The sequence below is a fragment of the Apodemus sylvaticus genome, chromosome 12 (genome assembly GCF_947179515.1).
Source record: "Apodemus sylvaticus chromosome 12, mApoSyl1.1, whole genome shotgun sequence".
Taxonomy (NCBI): Eukaryota; Metazoa; Chordata; class Mammalia; order Rodentia; family Muridae; genus Apodemus; species Apodemus sylvaticus.
Genome location: NC_067483.1, coordinates 91,462,968 through 91,485,169, shown reverse-complemented (window position 1 = coordinate 91,485,169; position 22,202 = coordinate 91,462,968).

Below are 22,202 nucleotides of genomic sequence, written 5' to 3'. Positions count from 1 at the left end.
ATTTGCTCCTTAGATCTTTGAGGATTAGCAGGATCAGGCTAATGGAGGAGTCAGGCTGTGTGTATTTTCCATAGAACCCAGAAAAGAAGTTCCCACAGCGATTTTGTGGGTTTGTAGCTTAAAGGCCACTGCCTATCTCTATCCCTGAGCATTTACTGGGTGTTTGTATTTAAGGTTTGAGTTCTAGGTTTTAGGTCTGCCGTTTGTCCAGCCACATTCGCTGTGTTCATGGCTGTGAAAAGATTCTTGTGGAAGTGATAGGGTATAGTAGGTCGAGATTCTCTGTTGATTAAAGGCATCGGGAGGGTTGTGTTTGCTTTAAGACGGAGGAGCCTCTGTCTAAAGGGACTTACAACCTGTAAATTGTGACTCACAAAGCCTGACGCAGGGCCATGTGGGAAAGAAATGTAACTCATTTAATGAGATTATAGTTTCAAACATAAGTTATAGTAATTCAGTTAACTAAAAGACTGTCATCCAGGCTGAAAAATTGGGAAAACTGACAAAACTACTCATCAATCAAACCGGAAGCTTTGAGTAATTTCCAAATCATTAACATATGCATGATAATTACCAGACTATCCACATATGCTAAAGATATGGAGACTTTTTAAATTAGGCAGCAATTTGTGTCCCTATACTCAAAGAAGTCAGATTCCAGATAGTTTTTTTCTACTCCCTATTCTAGGATGCTTTGGGGAGGAGGGAGGTGATTTCAGTTACTATTTTGGGGTAAAAATAGTCTCTAAAACTTAGCCTTTAAGTTTAAACATACAGGATCAGTCAGCAAAGGGCCATGAACACAATCGTATCAAACACCAGCGTTAGCCTTGCTGCATAGTTTTAGTCCCAGAGAAAGAGAAAAGCATCTTCCTCACCCTTGGGCTTGGTAGTATTCTTATGCTGGTCTGCAGCTTTGTTCCTACAAACTGTAAAGAGCATATGGTTTCCACCAGATCCGCATGCCTTGTATCAGAGCTAAAGAACAAAGCTAAATGTGGCCGAGATCAGAGACAGAAAACAGACACTGTTAAAGGACATGTTCAAGAGGTTAAGCCGGGTGCTTGGTGGCAGAATGGTGAGGTCTTCACCATAACCCTGAAGGTCAAGATAGATATCTGGAGATTCAATTAAGGAAAGAAGATTTGGCAACATTAAATCCCCAGGTAATGGTGATATTCGATCAGCAAATAGGAAAGGCGCTGAGGAATAGAAAGCAAGGAAGTAGGAGATGAAGTCTCTGGAGTAAGCCTGGGAAATACTTCACACACCTCTCCAGCCTAGGCCAGAGCTAGGAACAGCCCCTGGAGAAAGTGGCCACCAAGGTCCGCTCACAAGTGGAAATTCAGTCCTCAATGTGATAGTATTAAGAGGCAGACACTCTTCTGAGGTGGTAATGAGGACAGGGCTTTTGCAGATGGCACTGGAAAGGGAATTATTCTGTCCTCTCCACCCTGCGTATATGTAGTGCTAATTTCTTCCCAATTACATAGTAACAAGCCACCATCTTGGAAGCAGAGGCCAGGCTCTCACCAGAGGCCTTCTTAATCTGTTTTCTCAGACTCAGGAGCTCTGGGAAGTGAAGTTCTGTTTTTAACTGCAGAGACTGAATTAGTCATCAGGCCTTGTGCTTAGTCAAGAGGAGCAAGCTGTAGCCCTGGAGGCTATCTTCACTACCACCTGTGAGGAGCAAACATTTGTAGTGTAGAATAGCGGCCATTTACATGTGACTTTGAACACCTGAAATGTGGTTTGTTGGGGCCAAGACATATCAAGTTTAAAACGCACATTGGATTTTTGAAAACCTGTGAAACATATAAAGGATATTATGCGCGGGTTGCTTATGTTTTGGATGTGCTAGGTTACATAGCATGTCATTAAAGTTAATTTCATTCATCTACTAGTTCAAATATGACTAGGAGAGTGCTTTAAAAATTCGCTCCATTTTTGCTGGATGAAACCATTCTGGAACCTGCCAAGGCTACTTTAATCTGAAGCCACTTGGATGTCAAAGATAACAACTCTACCAGGATTTCAGAGTCCCCCAGGCTATCTGACAGGATAAACTAGAAGTGGAGCCTTGTGACAGGGAGTGGAGACCAGCTGTGCCACTCTATGACCACACCCCTAGCCGCACAAGTATATAGATCTACAGGTGGGGGAGGGGCGTGTTTTACTCAAGACCACAAAGAGAGCCTGACAGCTCCACCTATGCCGTTTTGGTATCTTTGAAATCAGTTTACCCACAAGGCAATTAGAGGCCAAGAGATGGGCATCAGCCAAAACCATGTTTAATATGGTTTTGGGGACTTGGCCCAGACATCTCTTCAAAACTCAAACCTGACCTCAATTGGCCACACAGAGGTGACTGTTTGGGCAGGTGAGTCCCAGTCTCCTCATCTTCACTTAGGCAGTGAGACCCCTTTCTCTGAAGCCGTCTTTGCTCCTGCCCGGTGGACTGCCACTGCCTTGTGATGTCACAAATATCTGTTGCTCTTTGTCAGAAGAGCATTCTGGTAGGCCCAACAGTCTTGATAATACGTAATGTATGAGCCATGGCTGTAACTGATGGCTTCTAATTATTATGATCACTGCCACACTCAAGACTGTCCACATTTCCCTGTCAGCAAGCTGAACCATCGTGTTTCATCCTCAGAAGTCACTGCCAGGGCCAGGCTTGGAACTGCAGGTGATCTAACTAAGGTAGGGTACCCCAAGGGAAACAGGTGTGTGTGGCATTGCTAACCACCCTTGGACTTCAGGACTAAACACAGGTTGAACATTCTCAATCTGAAAATACAAAATGCTCCCCAATTCAACACATTTTGAGCACAAATATGATGTTACAAATGGAAATTTCTGAATACAGGTATGTGAAAAATGGAGATGGCTTGGCAGTTAAGAACACTTACTGACTTGCTCTTCCAGAGGTCCTGAGTTCAATTCCCAGCAACCACATGTTGTCTCACAATCATGAATAATGGAATCCAATACCCCTTCTGGTGTGTCTGAAGACAATAACAGTGTACTCACATACATAAAATAAATAAGTCTTTTAAAAAGTTTATAAAATCACCTCCAGGTTATATGTATAAAGTTTATATAAAACATAGACAAGGGAACTGAAGCAATGGCTCTGTTGTTATAGAATGCTTGCTGTTTTTGCACAGGACCTGAGTTCTGTCCCTAGCACCTATATGTGGCAGCTCATGACCAAATTTAAGTGCAGTTCCAGATTATGAGCTACCTACTTCTGGCTCCGAGAACACCTTTACTCATGTGCACATGCTCCCACAAAGACACACACGTACTCTTTTCAAAAAAAAAAAAAAAAAAAAAAAAGAACCATAAATGAGGGCTAAGGAAATGGTCCGGTGGGTACAGTGCTTCCTGCGTGAGCTTGAGGACCCAAGTTCAGATCCCCTGCACCCACTGAAAAGGGAAGGCAAAGCAGCGTGGGCTCATAACCACAGTGCTGAAGGAGGAACACAGGCAGATCCTGAAGGCTCACTTCCTAGTGTGCCTTACGTGAAGCAGCAAGCTGGAGGGAGAGTGAAAGACCCACCCCAAAAAGCAGGGTAGAGAAATGATTTAAGGTGACATCTCAGAGGCCAAGGAGTAAGAACACTGGCTGCTCTTCCAGAGAACCTGGATGTGATTCTCAGGACCCACAGTGTGGCTTACCACCATCAGAACTTCAGTCCCGGGAATCCACTGCCCTCCTCTGGGCTCCATGGACTCCAGGCATGCAATACATAATACATACATACATACATACATACATACTTACACACACACACAGACTACGCCCATACACATCATATTTGAAAAAAAATAACCCAGATGTTCACTCCTGACCTTTACACATGCCCTCAGGCATGAACATACCCATACATACGTGAACATGTATGCACACCCAGTAAAGAGAGAAATTTAGCTCTCTTGGTTACTTTTCAGTTTCTGTGATCAAACAGCATGACGAAAGGAACTTACAGAAGAGTTGCGTCCATTTGGGTTTACAGTTCCAGAGGGATGAAATTCCATCACGGTGAGCAGGGGCATGGAAGCAAGTAGCAGGCTCAGCAGGGACAGGAAGCAGAGAGCTCACATATTTAACCATAAATACACAAAAGAGCAAACAAGAAGTGGAACAAAGGAAAGGGAGAAGGCGGACACAATCTCTAGGCACGTCGGAGACCTGGGATGGGGAGAGGCCACAGAAGGTCTATGGGGTGACTCTACCTGAGACTCCTAGCAGTGGAGGATATGGATCCTGAAGTGGCCACTTCCTGTAGCCAGACAAGACTCTCAGTGGACAGATAAGGACAGCAACCCACCCACAAAACCTTTGACCCAAAAAATGTCCTGTCTATAAGATATGCAGTGGCAAAAATAGAGTAGAGACTGAAAGAATGGCTGACCAATGATTGTCCCATATAGAGACCCATTTCACGGGCAAGAACCAATCCCTGACACTATTAATGATACTCAGTTATGCCTGCAGACAGGAATCTAGCGTAACTGTCCACTGAGAGGCTCTATCTAGCAGCCAGTTGAAGGAGATGTAGAGACCCACAGCCAGACATTAGAAGGAGCTCAGGAGTTGAGAGAACTGAGGGACCTGAGAAGGACCAGGACTCTACAGGAAGAACAAGAGTCAACTAACATGGACCCTTGCGGGCTCCCAGAGACTGAATCCCCAACCAGAGTATGAGCGCTGACTTGACCTGGGCCCCTCTGCACATATGTAGCAGATAGCCTTGGTCTTCATGCTGGTCCCCTAACAACAGGAGTAGAGACTGTCCCTGATGCTGTTGCTTGCCTGTCTGCCTGCCTGCCTGCCTGTGGATCCTGCACTCCTAAATGGACTGCTTTATCTGACCTCAGTGGGGTAGGATGCACCTAATCTGAAGGGACTTGTGTACTGGGTATGGGTGTGAGGTGGGATGGGAGGTGGGGTTCGCAGTGTTAGTGGCAGAGGTGACCCAGAAAGCTCCCCTTCTCTTTTGAGAATGAGTGGGGGAGTTGTGTGAGCAAGTACTGGGAGGAGAGGAAGAGCTGAAATCAGTTATAAAGTTAATAAATCAATAAATTATCAACAACAGAAAAGCTCTCAAAGCCTACCCTAGTGACCCACTTTCTCGGGCAAAGCTGCACCTCCCCAAAACCTCTCCAGAGTCACCAACTAAGAACCAAGCGTTCAAATGCTTGAGCCTATGAGGAGCATATTTCATTCAAAATCTCATGTTCTACCCTCAACATAGCTCATTATCTGTATGTATATAAGTATTCCACAACCCTAAGAAGAAAACCTGAAACCTCTGCTCTCAGATGTGTTGAGTTTGGGATACCTAGCCTTCTGTCCCTTGCAAATTTAATCTTAGCAACTCTCTCTTGACTGTAGATATAGCAGACTCTTTGGATGCCCCAGTATGCCCTAATGTGCTCTGCAGTGTTCACGAGCAAGTTATCTATAGCTTCTAAAGATGTAGGGTGTGGAGATGAAGTACACTGGGACCTCTTTGCTCTGTGCTAAGCAGCTCTGTGATGGTTAACCAAGGACTCATGTAAATCTCCACATTAGCACCCATGATCAAGTAACTCTTTTCTGAAGACAGATGTGGGATCAGCAAAGACAACGTGACCTACCCAAACTCATCCAGCCTGGTCTATGGAGTGAGCTCCAGGACAGCTAGAGCTATACAGAAAAACCCTGTCTCAACAAAAAAGACCAACTAAGACCACCTGCCTGTATGCATTCTGTGCTGTGTAACCCGTCCAGTCCTCTCAGTGATTTTGTGGACTTCCTCATCTCTCAGCCTATAGGATTCATTGAATTGACTCCATAAAAATTGTCTATTTTTTCTTTTTTTTTCTACTGATCTTCTTGGAAAGCCAAGAGCTTTGAGGAGGTGATGGGATCCTAAGGGTTCTGACCTCTTTCTTATTCAGATTAACTCACTTGTTCCTTTGAAGTTTAATGTGTTGCCTGAAGGTAGTAGAACCTGGTTGGGGTGGAGTCTAGTTGGAGGGTATAGGTTACTAGGAGTGGGCCTTTAAAAGATTTAGTTTTGTGCATGTTCCTTTTGTCCTCCCTTGTTTCCTGACCACAAAGAGGCGAGCACCTGCACTCCCCACTGGGATGTAACTTACCACAGGTCCAGGAACAACGTATAGTCAAACTTCCAGGCAAACAAAGCTTTTCTCCTTTAACCTGTTTCTCTCAGGCATCAAGTTTCAGCAACCAAAAGCTGACAAGCACTGGACTGGATTCGGTTGTTTTGTTTTGTTTTTGTATTTTTGAGGGTTTTTTAAGGTTTATTTAGTATATATAAGTATATCGTAGTTGTCTCCAGACACACCAGAAGAGGGCATCCAATCCCATCACAGATGGTTGTGAGCCACCATATGGTTGCTGGAAATTGAACTCAGGACCTCTGGAAGAACAGTCAGTGCTCTCAACTGCTGAGCCATCTCTCCAGCCCTTTTTTTGAGTTTTTAATTTTCTTAATACCTGGCTTCGAAAGGGTGCGTGTGAGAATGGTGAAGGAAAGGAATGTACAGGTAGGAGAAATGCTATCCAACTCAGAACTGACTGGTGTCCTGAGTCAAACCAACTATGATGGGGCCTGGAGGGAGATGGGTCTATTGCTGTCCTGGTGGTTAAGCATTCTCCTATCTGAAGCGTCAGTGTGATGGTTCTCAGCAGACACTGAATGTCTGCTCCAGTAGAGGAAGGTGGGTCTTTAGAGGGAGTGTCCTGATTCAATGAGTCATCATTTATATACCCAGACCTGAGGGCTTCTGAGACAAAATAGACCAGAAATAGACCTCTAGGAAAGCTGAGGAAATCAGTGCTGACAGATGTTTAGAGATCTGCTCAGAGACACTCTATCCAAACCTAAAAGTCCAAAAACCAAACACAGCAAGCAGCCTGCTTTCAAGGATGCAGACTTCTTCCCTAACTGAGCTTAAGTCAGTGCCATCTTCCTCAGGATGATTTAAACTCGCATGTTAGCTTGACAGGCCTGCAGAATCCAGACCAGTGAGCAGACATGACTCAGCTGGTTTCTGTGAGGATGTCCTTGGATGAGATTAACATTTGAATCAATGGATGGTGAGTAAGGAGACCACTACTCCCCAGCCCTGAGGGTGAGCCTTAGCCAATAAGTCAAAGGTCTGCTTTTGCTTTTGAGGCAAAGGACTGATCTTCCTCAATAAAGGGGAATTCGGCTGCTAGATTTCAACCCATTATTGACTTCCCAGAATCTCCACCCTGCTGGCTGACTGCCTAACCCTACAGATTCTCTTGAGTTTTGCCATTTTATGGCACGATCTAATCTAAGAATTTTTTTCCTCTTTCTCTGAGCAGGAGAGAGAGAGGGAAAGAGAGGAGGGGGGTTGATTGACTCTCACCCCAACTATCCTTTTTTTCTTGGCGACACAACACAGCTTGAGAGATGAGATTGTATTGGGCCTTCATTCCTCCCTACTTAAAACATGCTTAAGTTCACTACCATTTCTTTCTTTCTTTCTTTTTTTTTTATTTCCAGGAGTTTAAAAGTGCCTTGAAAGATGATGAAGATATATTTACTATACTTGACTGATACAGAAGGCAGACACTTCACTGTTTACTAGGAGAAAGGAGAAGGTCCAGGTGGGCTTTCTGGCTGTGGGATTCTGAGGTGATCTGAAGATCAAACATAGAAATACAGATAAGTTCAGAGCCTCTGATTTGTGCCCCTTCTGCCTAAGGGAAGGGAGAGAGGAGAGAGATAGCTTCCTTTCCCCAAGTACTTATCTAATCATTTCCTAAGCATTCTGAATTTTGAACAGGTCAGGAGTTCCCATGGTTAAGTACAGATTGCTTTCTGAATTTTAGAGCTTGTGTTAAAGAATGTCACTTTAAACCCCAGCATCATAGTTGACATCTTATTTTTGTTTTTTCTCCTTACTTCTGTTCCCCCAAGTTAATTAGCATGCTGGGATCTTTGTGTAATTTCAGCATAGGACCTGCAGACTGGCTTACACTGGCAGGGCCCAAGGTTCACAACAGCTAACTGCAAAGCAGAATTCCTTCTATTTTCAAAGCCTCTTGATCTCCCTGTGTTCCCCAGCTGTCTCTTGGGGGATGTGCAGTGTGTGTGGCTATGAATACAATATTTGTCCTCATCCTACCTGGGTCCCAGTACACTGGAAACTATTTGCCCATTATCTGGGCCACTGTCCCTCCAACACCTAGATCACAGGGGACTCAATACAGGTCAGGAGAGTCTACGTTTTCTGACCAAAGTTATACTGATCTCAATTTTTTCCCCAGTAACAGGAATCAAACCTAGGACCTTGCACATGATACTCCAGCACCTCACTGTTGAAATGCTCCCCCAGACCCATTGATGGTGACCTTGATGTTGCCGGTTCACATACCAGACTAGTTATAGCTAAATCCACGGTGTTGGATAGGAAGCCAATAGCCATATATGGCTAACCACTCCATCTATAGCCAGTCCTAGTTAAGAGTTAATAAGGTATAAAATATATCTGTTGGATGTCACAATGAAAAAGCACCTCATCATATTTATTTGCTTAATTATTGTATTAGTCAGAGTGTATAGAGTCACAGAACATATGAATGTCTCTCTATACTGAGGGAATTTATTGTGATGACTTACAGTCTGTAGTCCAACTCCCCAATGGTCAGTTGTGAATTGGAAGTCCCAGAATCTAGTACTGGCTCAGTCCCACGAGGCTGGTGGTTTCTGCTGGTCTTCAGTAGAAGTAGATTCCAAACAGATGTGCTGGTGAGTAAGTGCAAGCTGTGAAGAAGAGTGAATCTTCCTTCTTCCAAGGTCCTCATGTAGGCCTCCAGGAGGCCCAGATTAGAGTGTACCACCACTCCTGGACCCGGGACTTGTTTTATCCCAGGCTGACCTTGAACTCAGAGATCTCCTTGCCTTAGTCTCTTGGGATTAAAGGCATGTTCTATCGTGCCTGCGCCTAAGCTTTTCACGGCCACTATGCCTCAAGATCTCTAGGCCAAGATCCAGGTCAGAAACTTGTGCCTTCCAGCCTCAAGATCTGGATCACTTGAGCCTTCCAATTCTGGATTGTAGTTCATTCCAGATATAGTCAAGTTGACAATCAGGTAATAGCCATTACAACTATATACTGCCCCACTCTACTACACAGTGCTGGCGGTAGCCGGTTGGTATACTATCTAGTTGGTTCCTGATAGAGAAGGCATCTCCTGAGTGCCTTTTCCATACCTGTTCCCAGGAGGTATGAAGCATGCAGGGAGGGTTTCTTTGATAAGACTGAAATTACTTACCCTGGAACACACCTTTCCTAACAGTTCCGGAAAAGAACACCCTGGTCGCGTCTTCCAGGCATTTATGGAAGGAGGAGCCGGTAGGAAGAAGTATATAGAGATTTGGAAAGGAGGCCTTAGAGAAGATAGGGAGAAGGTGCAGGCAGTACAAGCAAGCAGGAGAGTCCTGATTCACAGGCCCTGGCAACCGCCTAGCCTAACAGTGAGCGGCTGTTTACTGAGAGACCTTGTCACAAAAACATACACAGTGGTGTGCTTCCTCCCGGACCCCAGATTAGGCACAAACAGCCCCCAAGCACCCATTTCCACAGAGAGCCATTATTAAGAGGGTTAGAAAAGTCAAGGGGCTGATTTCTAACTCAGGCAGAAAACAACCTTGCAAGTATAAGAGAGGAAAGAGGGAGGTCTGTGTTAGAACTGGCCTTACCCTTGCCCCTAAAGCCAGCCGCCAAGGTCTATCCCCTTATTTGGGTTCTTTCTAATGCCAGATCTTCCCAAGGCTGATCGCCAAGGTCCAACTCTCAAAGTATTCAATCCAGCAATCAAAAGCCCCCGCTTTGGCTACCCTAATTCACATGCTCAGTCAAAGCATACAGCCACATCCTAGCCAGCCAGCGCCATGTTTGCCATGCTCCTGCCTATAGAGCCCTTCAGTATATTGTATATGAAAGCAGATGCAGCCTCATATTGCCTCTCATTAACTTATGCTAATAATCCTTAAATAATAAAGTGGAGGAATGATTTAAGGAGGTACCTATCACCTGCCTTTGGTCTCCACGGACATGTACACACACATACATACACTCAAATAGGAAGAGGACGGTAATGATGTTCTTGACTAAGGGCTGTTAAGAAGTGCAGGTGCAACAGGAGGGAGTCTCCAGGAAAGCAGCTGTAGAGTTGCCAGGAAATAACTACATCAAAAGCAAGAGCAGCACGGACTCTTATTCAGGAAACTCTAGTGAGGAGATCACTCAACCCCCCACCCCCACCACCGCGGGACCTTTGTTCTGTCTTCTTTCAGACAGAGGACTTCAGTACCCTGAAGTATAGGATGTGGTGTGCATTGACAGGTGATGCGGGAATGAGAAGCGAAGAGGTGATTAGCAGCACCAAGTACTACACTACAGGAAAGCGAGAGTGGGTGGACGGGTCAGTAGGCCCGGGGGGTGGGGGTTGCTAGCCTTTGAAAGGGAGGGGCCATGCTGAGTGAGAAGAAAGGGTAGGGAAATGTCTTCAAATGTTAAGGGGGAGAAAATGGCAGTTAAAAAATAAAGAAACCAAGATCATCCAGGTAGCGAGAGGAAGATGCCCGAGACTGATGGCTCTCCTGACTCCTAGCCTGGACGCCCGCTTCCTGGGGGAGACCGCAGAGGAGGAGCTGGTGTCTGAACACGCGGCTCTCCCGGTAAGGCTCACCTGTGGATCTTGCCCCAGGAGACTCAACGTTTGGATGTTTGGATGTTTGGTCTCTAGCAGGTGGAGGTGTTTGAGAAGGTTGTAGAAAGTTCAGGAGGAGGAGCCTACCTAGAGGAAATGATTGGTGACTGAGGGGAAAGGGGGCTACACAGTGAGATTTACAGTATAAATATGCCTCCAGCCCTCTCAATTCTCTCCCCTCCCCTCCCCTCCCCTCCATCAGCTGACTAAAGTGATTAACGCCCATCTTCCCCTAAGAATGTTCTTTTCACAGAGGTAAGTGAAGGGAGGAATACAATCACTAAGCGGACCCTTAGTTACTTCAGCTGGGGCAGTTTCCTCCCTCGGCCTCTCCTAGAGCTTACCCCACCCTCCAGCGGGGCTCTGTATGCTACCACAGTTTGGGAACTCCTATCCATACATTCGCCTACTGTCACATGCCCTGCAATACCCAGGAGACGTGATGTCGATGCCAGTCCAGCCTCTGACTCGCCTCCCTCCATTGCTCCTCTGTGGGCGTGGGCGGCCTCGCTGTCCCTTTCCGCCAGGGCACCAGGGCAGGAATATGGAGAAGAGAGTCTGCCCCCTTCTCCTTGACGTCAGCTGAACCCTCAGCCAGGCTCTTGACCTCAAGGACTTAGCTCCCGGGACTGCACACTGTTTTTTCATCCTCTACATCACCAATTCAGTCTGGCCACTTTAGGATTTTCCTTAGCTCTTACAACCTGCCACAGACACACCCTTCTTGACGCTTTTGCCCCGGAGGGCTGTGTACCTGGAATCGGAGCACTCGATTCCCCCAATGCTCCCTCAGGGGCTCCAACCTTTAAATCTCAAACTGGGGGAAACGGCCAGAGTGCCTATTTAACACATCAAAGCAGAGCAGACCTAGCCACCAGGTTCTCCCAGCATGCCTCAGTCCCTATCTGTTACAGGGCGTGGCTGGTATACCCTTCCCCCTACCCTAAACTTCTCCAGCCCTGGGTCCGGGCGGCCCTTCTCCCAGCTGCCCTTCGTTACAGAATCCTGCTTTAGCTAAGATCCTCCTTTGGTCGGTCAGGCTCCTGGGCCGCTGCGGGTCTTGGTCAGTGGCTCCTCACCCCCGCCCCCTTCCTTGTCTTCTCTGCTCCTGGCTCAGGGTCCTGTCTACCCTGAAGTCTCCCAGATGTGCCCGCCTCCGGTTCTGCTCTCACTTTTATACAATAAACTGTCTCCACCTTACCTTTCCTTTCTCTTTTTTTTCATTTACTTAATATTCTATGTAAATATCTTGAATATCTGGAGTACTCACAAGCCCCTGGCCAGCATCTAGGAAACGCCCTTCCCAGGTGATTGCCAGTACTGTAAGTCATCACAATTCTTTACTCCTTGGACTAAAAATTGTGGGGCTGGAAGGATGGCTCAGCCGTTATTTTTGCTGTTCTTACGAAAGACCCAGGTTCAGTTCCCAGCACCAGCACAGTAGTTTACAGCCCATCTGCAAGGGAATCTAATCCCCCTGTTCTGGCCTCTGAGGGCAACAGGCATACATGCACACCTACATCCATGCAGAAACTCATTTATCCACAAACAGTAAAAGTAAATCAATCTTTTAAAAAATTAGGATAGTTATAACCCTAACCCAGCACAATGGTTGGAAAATGGACACCCATTATGTGTTTGCTGGATGAATAAATAAAAAGACAGGAATGCTGAGCTTGTTTGACATCATGCCTGACTAAGATGGCTGTCTTAGTTAGGGTCTTACTGCTATGAAGAGACACCATGACCAGGGCAACTCTTATAAAGGGTAACATTTAATTGGGCTTGGTTTACAGGTTCAGAGGTTCAGTTTATTATCATCAAGGCGGGAGCAGAGCAGCATCCAGGCAGGCCTGGTGCAGGAGGAGCTTCGAGTTCTACATTTTGTTCTGAAGGCAAACAGAAGCCTGGCCCCCACTTGGCTATGAGGAAGGTCACCAAGCCCATCCCCCCAGACAGACACACTTCTGCCAACAAGGCCACACCTCCTAAAAGCGCCACTCCCTAGGCCAAACAAATTCAAACCACCATGGTGGTCTTGTATTCTAAGTTCTGTGCTGTATGTATAGACAGAGGCACGCTCCAGGAATACCGGGAGAGATGGTGGAGCCTGGAAGATAATAGGCCATACAGACATGTACTCACCATTCTTTGACTGGATCTTGAGCGGTCACCAACCCTCTGTAGAACACATTGAGAACAATGGTGGCTGAGAATACCTATCAAAATAAGAGTCCTGCCCATCCTCCATACATTCCTGTCAGCTATCTGTAAAGTTTCCCTGGTTGCTCTCTCTTCCAGTTTTACTCTTGCCTCCCTCATGCCTGCCAAACCACTGCCATTTTGACGTCTGCCCTTGACTTAGACCTGAGTTATTTACTATCTCATGGTTGTTCACTCAGATATAATTTACAGAGCCTGGCCACAGCAGAGAAGCAGGTCCATCTACTACTTCACCTGCCGTGGGGCAAAGGGGGGGAGCAGGTGGGCAAAGTGGCACAACCTTTACGAGCCAAAAAATAGATTATGGCTGGAAACTCCCGTCTTGATTTTGGCCCAGGGGCCACGGGTATATTTGGCTGGCCCTTGACTGACATAATTATTATTGCCAGAAATTAATTTTAGCAAGAACTTGAAAGGAGGACATGGGTGATTAAAGTTCTAATAATAACATTTTTAAAAAAGTCTGGGTTAATGAATCTGTAACTCGGGCAAAAATAATAAAATAATAAAATAAAAGAGGCTGCGAGTGTTCTGGGACCAGCACGTGGGACTGAGCTCCGAAAAATAAAAGATATTTGGCTGTAGAGTCAAGTAGGACAAGGTTGGGTCACATGGCCCCAAGAAAGCTTAGGGAAAGGAGATAACACTAACTTTACAGTGGGATTGATTCTGTAATTGAAAATGTGGATGAAGAAAACCTTCACAAAGCAGATCTATGAATGTGTGTTGAATGTGTGTGTGTGTGTCTGTGTGTGTGTGTGTGTGTGTGTGTGTGTGTAACCAGAAAAAAACAAAAACCAAGTGTCAGTCTTTGGGGTCCACCTTGACACAGCATCTCTTTGTTGTGTGTTGCTGATGAGCACACACCAAGCTAACTTACCAGAGATCTTCCAGGGTTTCTCAAGTCTCCATCGTCCATCTCTCTGTGGGAAAGTTTGGACTACAGATGTCTTCTCCAGCTTTACACAAGTTCTTAGGATTCAAACTCAGGCCCTCCCGTTTGCATTTTTCCCAGTGAGGCCTCTCCCTAGTTCACAGAACAGTGAGTATCTGTATGTGAGAGACAGTCCACTGGCTCCTTTGGAAGAGGCCTGAGGGCATGAACAGTCTGCTGGGACCACTTTGGCTTTTCAAAGTGTTTTCTTTGATCAGGTCAAGGTGCAGTCTGATTGGTTGGAGGTCCTGCTAGTTGTAAAATAGTCTATCTTCTGAGAGTATAGAATTTCCTGCCTTTGGCTGGTTTAGGGTTTAGCAGATAAAAGACCCAGAGACTTGCAGATGACTCTGACTAGAGCTCTTTAGATCTTCTCGAAGATGCTTGGGTGAATTCGCCCAGCCCCATTCTGCAGATAAGAAAGCCGAAAGTTCTAGGGGAAAAGCGATCTTTCACATTCCACAGAGCAAGAGCCTCTCCTAGTTTGTCAACATCTGACTTCACCCTCAGAGCTAGCCCTCAGGATCCATGGCTCCCCTCTGGAAAGGGGGCGTTAACTGCAGCTGCCCACACCTCATTTTAGAAGTTCTTGATTTTCTAAGCCCAGGTTTTCTTATCTGATAACTACACAAAGTTCACCCTTCCAGCCCTACCACTTCAACGAAAAAAGTTTTAAAAGCTTCAAGAAAAGAAACAAACTCCCCCAAAGCTTAGGTGATATATACCAGAAGTCTTAGAGTTGTCTTCAAGCCTTCTCATAGTAATTGATGTGTAAGATTACACAGAGAAAAAAAACAAAAAACAAAAAGCAAAAAGCATGGCCAAATGACAGAGTGGATCTCAGATCAAAGAGTGTACAAGAGAGCAAGCCAAGCAGCCAGTGATCCAGGGTCACAGCTGCATTTCAGGACAAGACCTAGCAAGTCCCCATAGTTCAGCATAGAAGGAACTGGAAGAGGTATCCCTCCTGTTGACACTGATGAAAAACAGGTTAAAAACAGAAACACTGATATTCACAGATGCACACCTTAGTCTTTGGGAAAGAAGAATACTAGAATTTCAAGAGGCCTTGTGTGTATTTGTGTGTGAGTTTGTATGTACCTGTGTGTGTGTGTGTGTGTGTGTGTGTGTGTGTAGTCTGAGCATCTGGACTCCCTGAGAGTTGTATAACTACAGGCTTTTCTACCCATGCCCTAGTTCCCTAGTAACTACTCAGAGGCTATATTATTTATTAAAGTCCTAGGCATAAGCTTGGCTGGCCCCCCAACTGGCTCATAACTTCTACTAACCTGTTTATACTAGTCTTTGCTTGCCCCACCTCCCCTCAGCTATCCTTTGCTAGCTACCTCTCCTCAGTTTCATACATCCAACTTCCTCTGAGTCTGGGTGGGGAATCTCCTATGCTAGACTCTTTCCCAGAGTTCTTTGCTCCCTGCTGGATGTCCTGCCTTCTATTCTCCCTTTTCCTATAGGCCATAGGTATTTATTGACAGGTGATACTTCCACACAGTACAGAGAGATTATCTCTACAGAACAGAGAAACCTGAATGATTTAATGGCTTTGTACCTGCATCTGTCACGCCCTTAACTGCCTTCTAACCTCTAACCCAACCTCTCCAAATAATTTCTTCATGAGACCAAAAAGAATGACTATGTCAAGAGAAAGAGAACTTTGATATTGCCTTCGGCAGTGGCCTACTCTTTTTCCAAGAAAGGCCAAGGAAACTTAAGGAAGTAAGGGCACAAGAGAGGATATGTACACATAATGTCAGAGATGCCAATTTCTGACTTTTGTCTCTTGCTGGGTGATTTCTGTTTGAAATAACATCACTATCAAAATGCCTGTGGAAGTTGTCACTCGACGCTGTACTGTCCGTCACAGAATGAGGCCATTTCATTAGCCCTGCTCAGTAGAACACCTTGCTCTCTACAAGACAGTCCATTATTGGGATCCCAGGCTGCCCGTGCTCAAGGATTCCTGGTGTGTATTTCAAAGGACGCCAGAATAAATATCTCATGCTGTGAGGCAAGGAGGCATATTCTGGCCTGGTCAACCTCATGAGTAATTCTTAAGAGAACTCGGACTGTGCTTACCCTCAGAGTGGCACCGCTGGCTTGGTTTTGCTTGCTCGGTGATTCACTTTGCACAGCTTAAACTTCCACAAGGGCAAGGCTATCCGTCTATCGTGTTCAGTCCCAAATGCCTGATAGGGCACTTACAGGAGAGTCTGGGACCAAGGGGGCGCATGATAAGTATCTGATGATTACAAAATTGGATTTTTGCTGGGCATGATAGTCTGTCTTTAATCCCAGCACTCAGGAAGCAGAGGCAGGCAGATCTCTACGAGTTTGAGGCCAGCCTGATCCACATTGCAAGTTCTAAGCTAGCCAGGGCTTCATAGTGAGACCCATCTCAAAATAATAATAACAACAACAATAATAATAATGTTCTTTTTTTTAAAAAAATATTATTTATTTTATGTATATGAGAACACTGTATCTGTACAGATGGTTGTGAGCCATCATGTAGTTGCTGGGAATTGAACTCAGGACCTCTCCTCACTCTGGCCCTGCTCACTCTGACCCAAAGATTTATTTATTGTTATATGTGAGCACACTGTAGCAGCGGTCTTCAGACACTCCAGAAGATCTCATTACAGATGGTTGTGAGCCACCATGTGGTTGCTGGGATTTGAACTTGGGACCTCTGAAAGAGCAGTCAGTGCTCTTACCTGCTGAGTCATCTCTCCAGCCCCCCAAATAATGTTCTTAATTATTATTTCAGGAAGGGAATTCCTGGCCCTGGCTCATCTTTGCCACACTATCCAGCTACAGAGATGCTTCTCTTGCCTAAGGCTGTTGTTTCCTTGAGGAAGACTGCTGCGTAGATACAAACCACCCCTTCCTGATTTGAGTGGCAAAGCCAGTCAGCCAGGGCAGCTGGGGGTTGCCCATCTCCTTCTGATGAACTCAAAGCACCCAGCCCACAATGGGGGAGTTCCTTCCGACCATGGCGATGTGTCTTTTATACACCATAGAAGACTATTTGGTCCCCATAAGATGCTGGTCCCAATGGTTTACATTAGTTATTTTTCTCATGGTTGTGATAAAAATACCTGGCAAAGCAATGTCATGAAGGAAGGGATTATCTTGTTTTATGATTTGGGGGTACAGTCCATTATGGTGGGACAGTCAGGGCAGCGTCCTGAGGCAGCTCTCATTCTGCATCCACAGTCAAGGAGCAAAGAGATGAATGAATGATGCGGTTCCACTCGCTTTCTCCAGGACCACAGATAATGACGTGATGCGCCCCACCTTTAAGGGTGGGTCAAAACAGCCTGGAACGTCCTCACAGACATCTGTCTCCTAGGCGACTTTCAATCCTGTCAAATTGATATTGTTAGCAATCATGACGTTACATCACCTGATATCCTAAGTAACTTAGCATATGTCCATGCTGTGATCTTTGCACGATGACAAAATTGCCAGGCAAGGTACATGTCTCAGAACCTATCTCCAGCGTTAAGCCTCCCAATGGTCATCTCCCTCCCTGACCATTAAAAACAGCAGCAAGAAATAAATGATTGAGCTGGTGGTGGTGGTGGTACACACTTTAATCCCAGCACTGGGGAGGCACAGGCTGACGGATCCGGAGTTTGAGGCCAGCCTGCTCTACAGAGTGAGTTCCAGGACAGCCAGAACTGCACAGAGAAACCCTGTCTTGAAACAGACAAACAGCATTAATTCGTTTACAATTGAGACACGTATTCATCCCTTCAGTGTAGCTGCTGCTCAGTGGAAGCTGGGAGCTTGAACTCTGAGGTGGTTCAAATCTCATCAGGAGCCCATGGGACAGAAGAACGGCAGGCTGGGCTTCTGCCCGCTCCACTCAGCTCCAGATCCTTGGCTAGTCCGGTCTGCCTTGATTTCACAGAGCCTTCCCGACAGCGCAGGCATGCGCGGATGCGCCAGGCTTCTGCACCATTCACAGAGTGAGCTCCTTCTCAAGCTCTGCTGTTTTCTGCTTTCTTACACTTTCCCATCAGCTCTGGCCACTCACCTCTTAGCGCGAGATACTTTGGTAACACGGAATAGCAACATTAACAAGAGCCCCGTATTTCCTGTCATCTTTCGTGGTCAGCCATGTTATCAAACACTTAATTTTCACGCCCTCATCCAATCTTCATTATAAGCCTGGGAAGTATTAGAATCGCTGGTTGCCAGGGCAGACATAGCAGCACACTCTTGTAACTCATCGCCCGGGAAGATGGAGGCAGGAACATGAACTCAAGACCAAACTGAATTACACAGTAAGACCCTGCCTCAAATAATACAAAGCAAACAAGAATAAAAACAAACAAAATTTTTATATAAATTAAAGCCAGGACAGAGGAATCATGGGTAGGAACAGTAAGAAGCTAAAAGAGATCAAATCATTTACCCGAGGCCACAGAGCCAAGTGTTGGTCGCCTTGCTTCCTTTCTTGCTTTCGGATACAAGTTTTACACAATGTTTTAAAAAAGTAATTGGTTACCCCTTGTTTAAGATTCGTGACTGCTACCCCTCTGCCTTTGATTAGAGCTCTGTCTGTCCTGGGAGGTCCCATGGGGCCAGCTTGCTGTCCTCCTGCTCAGTCTGCTGGCTTGCTCTTTCTCCTTCACTCACTAAGTTTCAACCTTCCTGTTGCTGGAGGAGACCGGACTCCTCCTGGTGTCACCTCATTTGAGCTGCCTTGGGTCCTCCAGGAACAAGGGTTCTTTGCTAGCTCGGCTCCTTTCCTTTCTTCCTGCAACTGTGAGCTTTAATGTCACCTTCCTAAGGCCCTTTAAAAAACAGGAATGTTTCTCTACTTTATTTTCATTGTAATAAATAATGACTTGTTTGTTTATAGAAAAAAATCTTCATGTTTCTTTTTTCTTTTCTTTTCTTTCTTTTCTTTCTTTCTTTTTGGAATGGGCAATTCATTTTTCATTGAATACCTGTTTTCACATTATTTAGAGTTCAATGAGTAGTTACTGAAAGACCGAAGGTAGGATCTGATTGATTCTTGAATAGATACCCACAAAGTCGATAAATTAAACTTCCAAAGATTTCAAAGAGTCCTAACAATGTGTCTACATTGTCACAGAGTTTCAAGAGAGTATAAATATCATGAGATATTTAAAGATATTTAAACTGTGACTGCTTGGGTGGGTGGGAGGACAGGGGGAGGGAAGGAGGATTATGGGACTTTCGGGGAGTGGGGGGTTAGAAAAGGGGAAATCATTTGAAATGTAACTAAAAAATATATCGAATTTTTTAAAAAAAGGGGAAAAAACTGTGACTGCTTAGAAATAACGAGATCTTTGTCACGGTTCTTAAAGATGGGTCGAAAGTCAGGTTTCTAGGAATAGTGTCCATCTCTGTGGACCTCACAACTCACTTGCTGTTGTGACATAAAAGGGTGAGGCCACAGCGTCAGAAATGAATGGACTCTGGAGAAGGGACAAGGTTTGAGATGTATGGTACCAGATGGTACTGTTTTGAGTTCTTCAGATCCTGCAGGTCTTTACAAAACCTCTGTAGAATTTACTCAACTTTGATAATAGCCTTAAAAAAATGTATCTGGCATTGTTAAATGAGGGGAAATCTGAATTCCTCTAATTGTTATTTATTTAAAAATTTATGTTTGTGGATCCATGGTCTTATGTATTGTATTGCACAGGCTATACAAGGCTTAATATGTGCACATTAAAGCCCAGAGCATTTAGAACGTTGAGAGGAGTTGGGCGAATTGTGGCATGTGACAGAACCATCTGACTGTATTAGAAATGTGTGACATGGGGCTGGAGAGAGAGCTCTCGAGTTAAGAGCACTTGTTGCTTTTGCAGAGGACCCACATGATGGCTCACAACTGGCTATAACTCCAGTTCCAGCAGATCCAATGGCCTCCAAGGGAATCAAGTATGAAGGTGGTACAGACATTCACGTCCACAAGACACACACATACGATTAAAACAAAATAAAACAACAACAGAGAAGAGCTGCGTGAGAGGGTCTCATTGAGAAGAAGAGTTGGATATGGTATTGTTCTGTGAGCGCAAGAACAGCCTGATCATAGAGAGCCAGGTCAGCCAGGGCTAAGAGTAAGACCTTGTCTCAGACAGAAAGGAAGAAGAAAAACTGGAGGCTGGGGGAGCTGGTTTGCATAACTGGGAATGAGAGGAGGTGGAATCCCTAAGACTCAGATAAAGGCAGCCTCAAGCAGCCATCTGGGCTGCCTTTAAAAGCACCATTCTCCTGCAGGCCTGTTAGATGCCAAAGGCTGCCACTGTAGAGAGGGTGTGGTCACACCTTACATCCTATCCAGACCTTCTCTAAGCTGCTAAACTCCCAGCAGGTAACCGGAGGTAAGGGGGAACAATAGGATTAGGGTCCTAAAGCATTGCCTTAAATCCACCCCTCTAAACTCAGAGACACCTGCCTGCCCTGGAAGTCTTCAGATGTACAGATTTCCTCTTGGTTGGGGGGGGCGGGGGTGGTGCTGGCGGATCTGGAATCTTTCATCCCAGCTTCCTCTATTGCAAGAGACCAAAGTCATTAAAGGGTCTGATCCCCTGAAATTCAAATTCTTACATATGTTCTAGCAATTACTGCGAGGGATTATCAACTTGGCCTAAGAAGCCAGCACTTTAAATAAATACTAATCCAGGTATGGCTGTGGAAGAGTGTTTTGGAAAAGGTTAAACAACTGGTGGATTATAAATAAAAAAGATTCATCCCCTAATGTGAGTAGGCTTTTCCCAGTCAGTTGGAAAAGCAAAACTTCACCCTATTGGCTTGATCTATGGATTTCAGACTTGCCAATCCCCATAGTTATATGAGCCAGATTCCTTAAGATAATAAATCATCTATGTATCTATGTATCTATGTATCTATCTATCTATCTACCTACCTACCTACCTTCCTATCTATCATCCATCCATTTATCTATCATTATAAAATATATGTATGTGTGTATGTGCATGTACATGTATAGACAATCTTATAGCATAGTTATAGATAATATATGGATTATATACTATATTCAACAAATAAACACACCATGCTGCATAATATATTTTCTGTTTCATGTTCCCCTGCCTGATGTAGATGTTAAAAATCTTCATTGCATATTTGCATATTTCTTCTATTTAAGTTTTTTTGAAAATGTTATGCTTATGGGTGTTTTGTCTGTGTATATGTCTGTGCACTGATATGCATGCAAGAGATCAGAAGAGGAAAATGGACCCTTGAGACTAGAGTGACAGTCATGTGCTATGTAGGTGCTAGCAATCAAGCCTAGGTCATCTACAAGAGCAGCGAGTGGTCTTAAACAGTCAGCCATCGCTCCAGTCCTATCTTTGTTTCTTCTCTTAGTTTTCACATAATATTTACTATTTGTGGCACTCATACTTAGATTGTTACATCTTAATTGTCTTCTCTTATTATTATTAGTATCTCCCTTTGTTGCTAATAATCACTGTTTCCTTTGTTTAAATATCAACATAAATGCACAAAGTAGAGTATTGTTATACTGTGTGCTTCTTTACATCTTTTACTTTCTACTTATTTGTTCCCTATTTAAGTAGCACACAGTCACGTGTTGCATTTTTTTATTCACTCTGATAACTTTAATTGTACTGTCAAATCTGCTTATTGTTAAAAATTATTTATAGAGTTGGGTTTTATCTGCAACCTTACCATTTATTTTTGTATTTATTTCCATGCTTTCTGCCCCTGTTACTTTATAAATATGAAATTTGATTTAGGATTAATTGAAGAATTTAAATATTATTTATGATTTTCTATGGTGTGTTAAATATAGTTCTCAGCTTTGTTTAAGAAGCAAGATATTTTACATTCACTATGGAAAGATGTTTTTCCCCCGGACTACTAAAAGGTGGCTATCTGACTCTTTCCTTTCATAACTTCAAAAGCATTGTTCTAGTCTTCTAAAAATAAGTCATGAGAATTTCTTACTATTTCCCTAATATGTAATATTCTTTTAACTGATTCTTTTTTTGTTTTTTTTTAGAATACTTTTAGGGTGATAGAAAAGACATGAAAAAGGACTTGAGGAATGGTCACAGCCTATGGCAAAAAAGAGGACAAGCCATTACAACCATACAGTGGGAACTTCCCACTGTCTGACCTCCCCAAGGACACATGGCCCTGTCTGTTCTCTCTCACAGGTGTGTCATCATACACAGTCTCATTCATCCTCTCTCACAGATGTATGTTCCCTTCCTCTTTCCC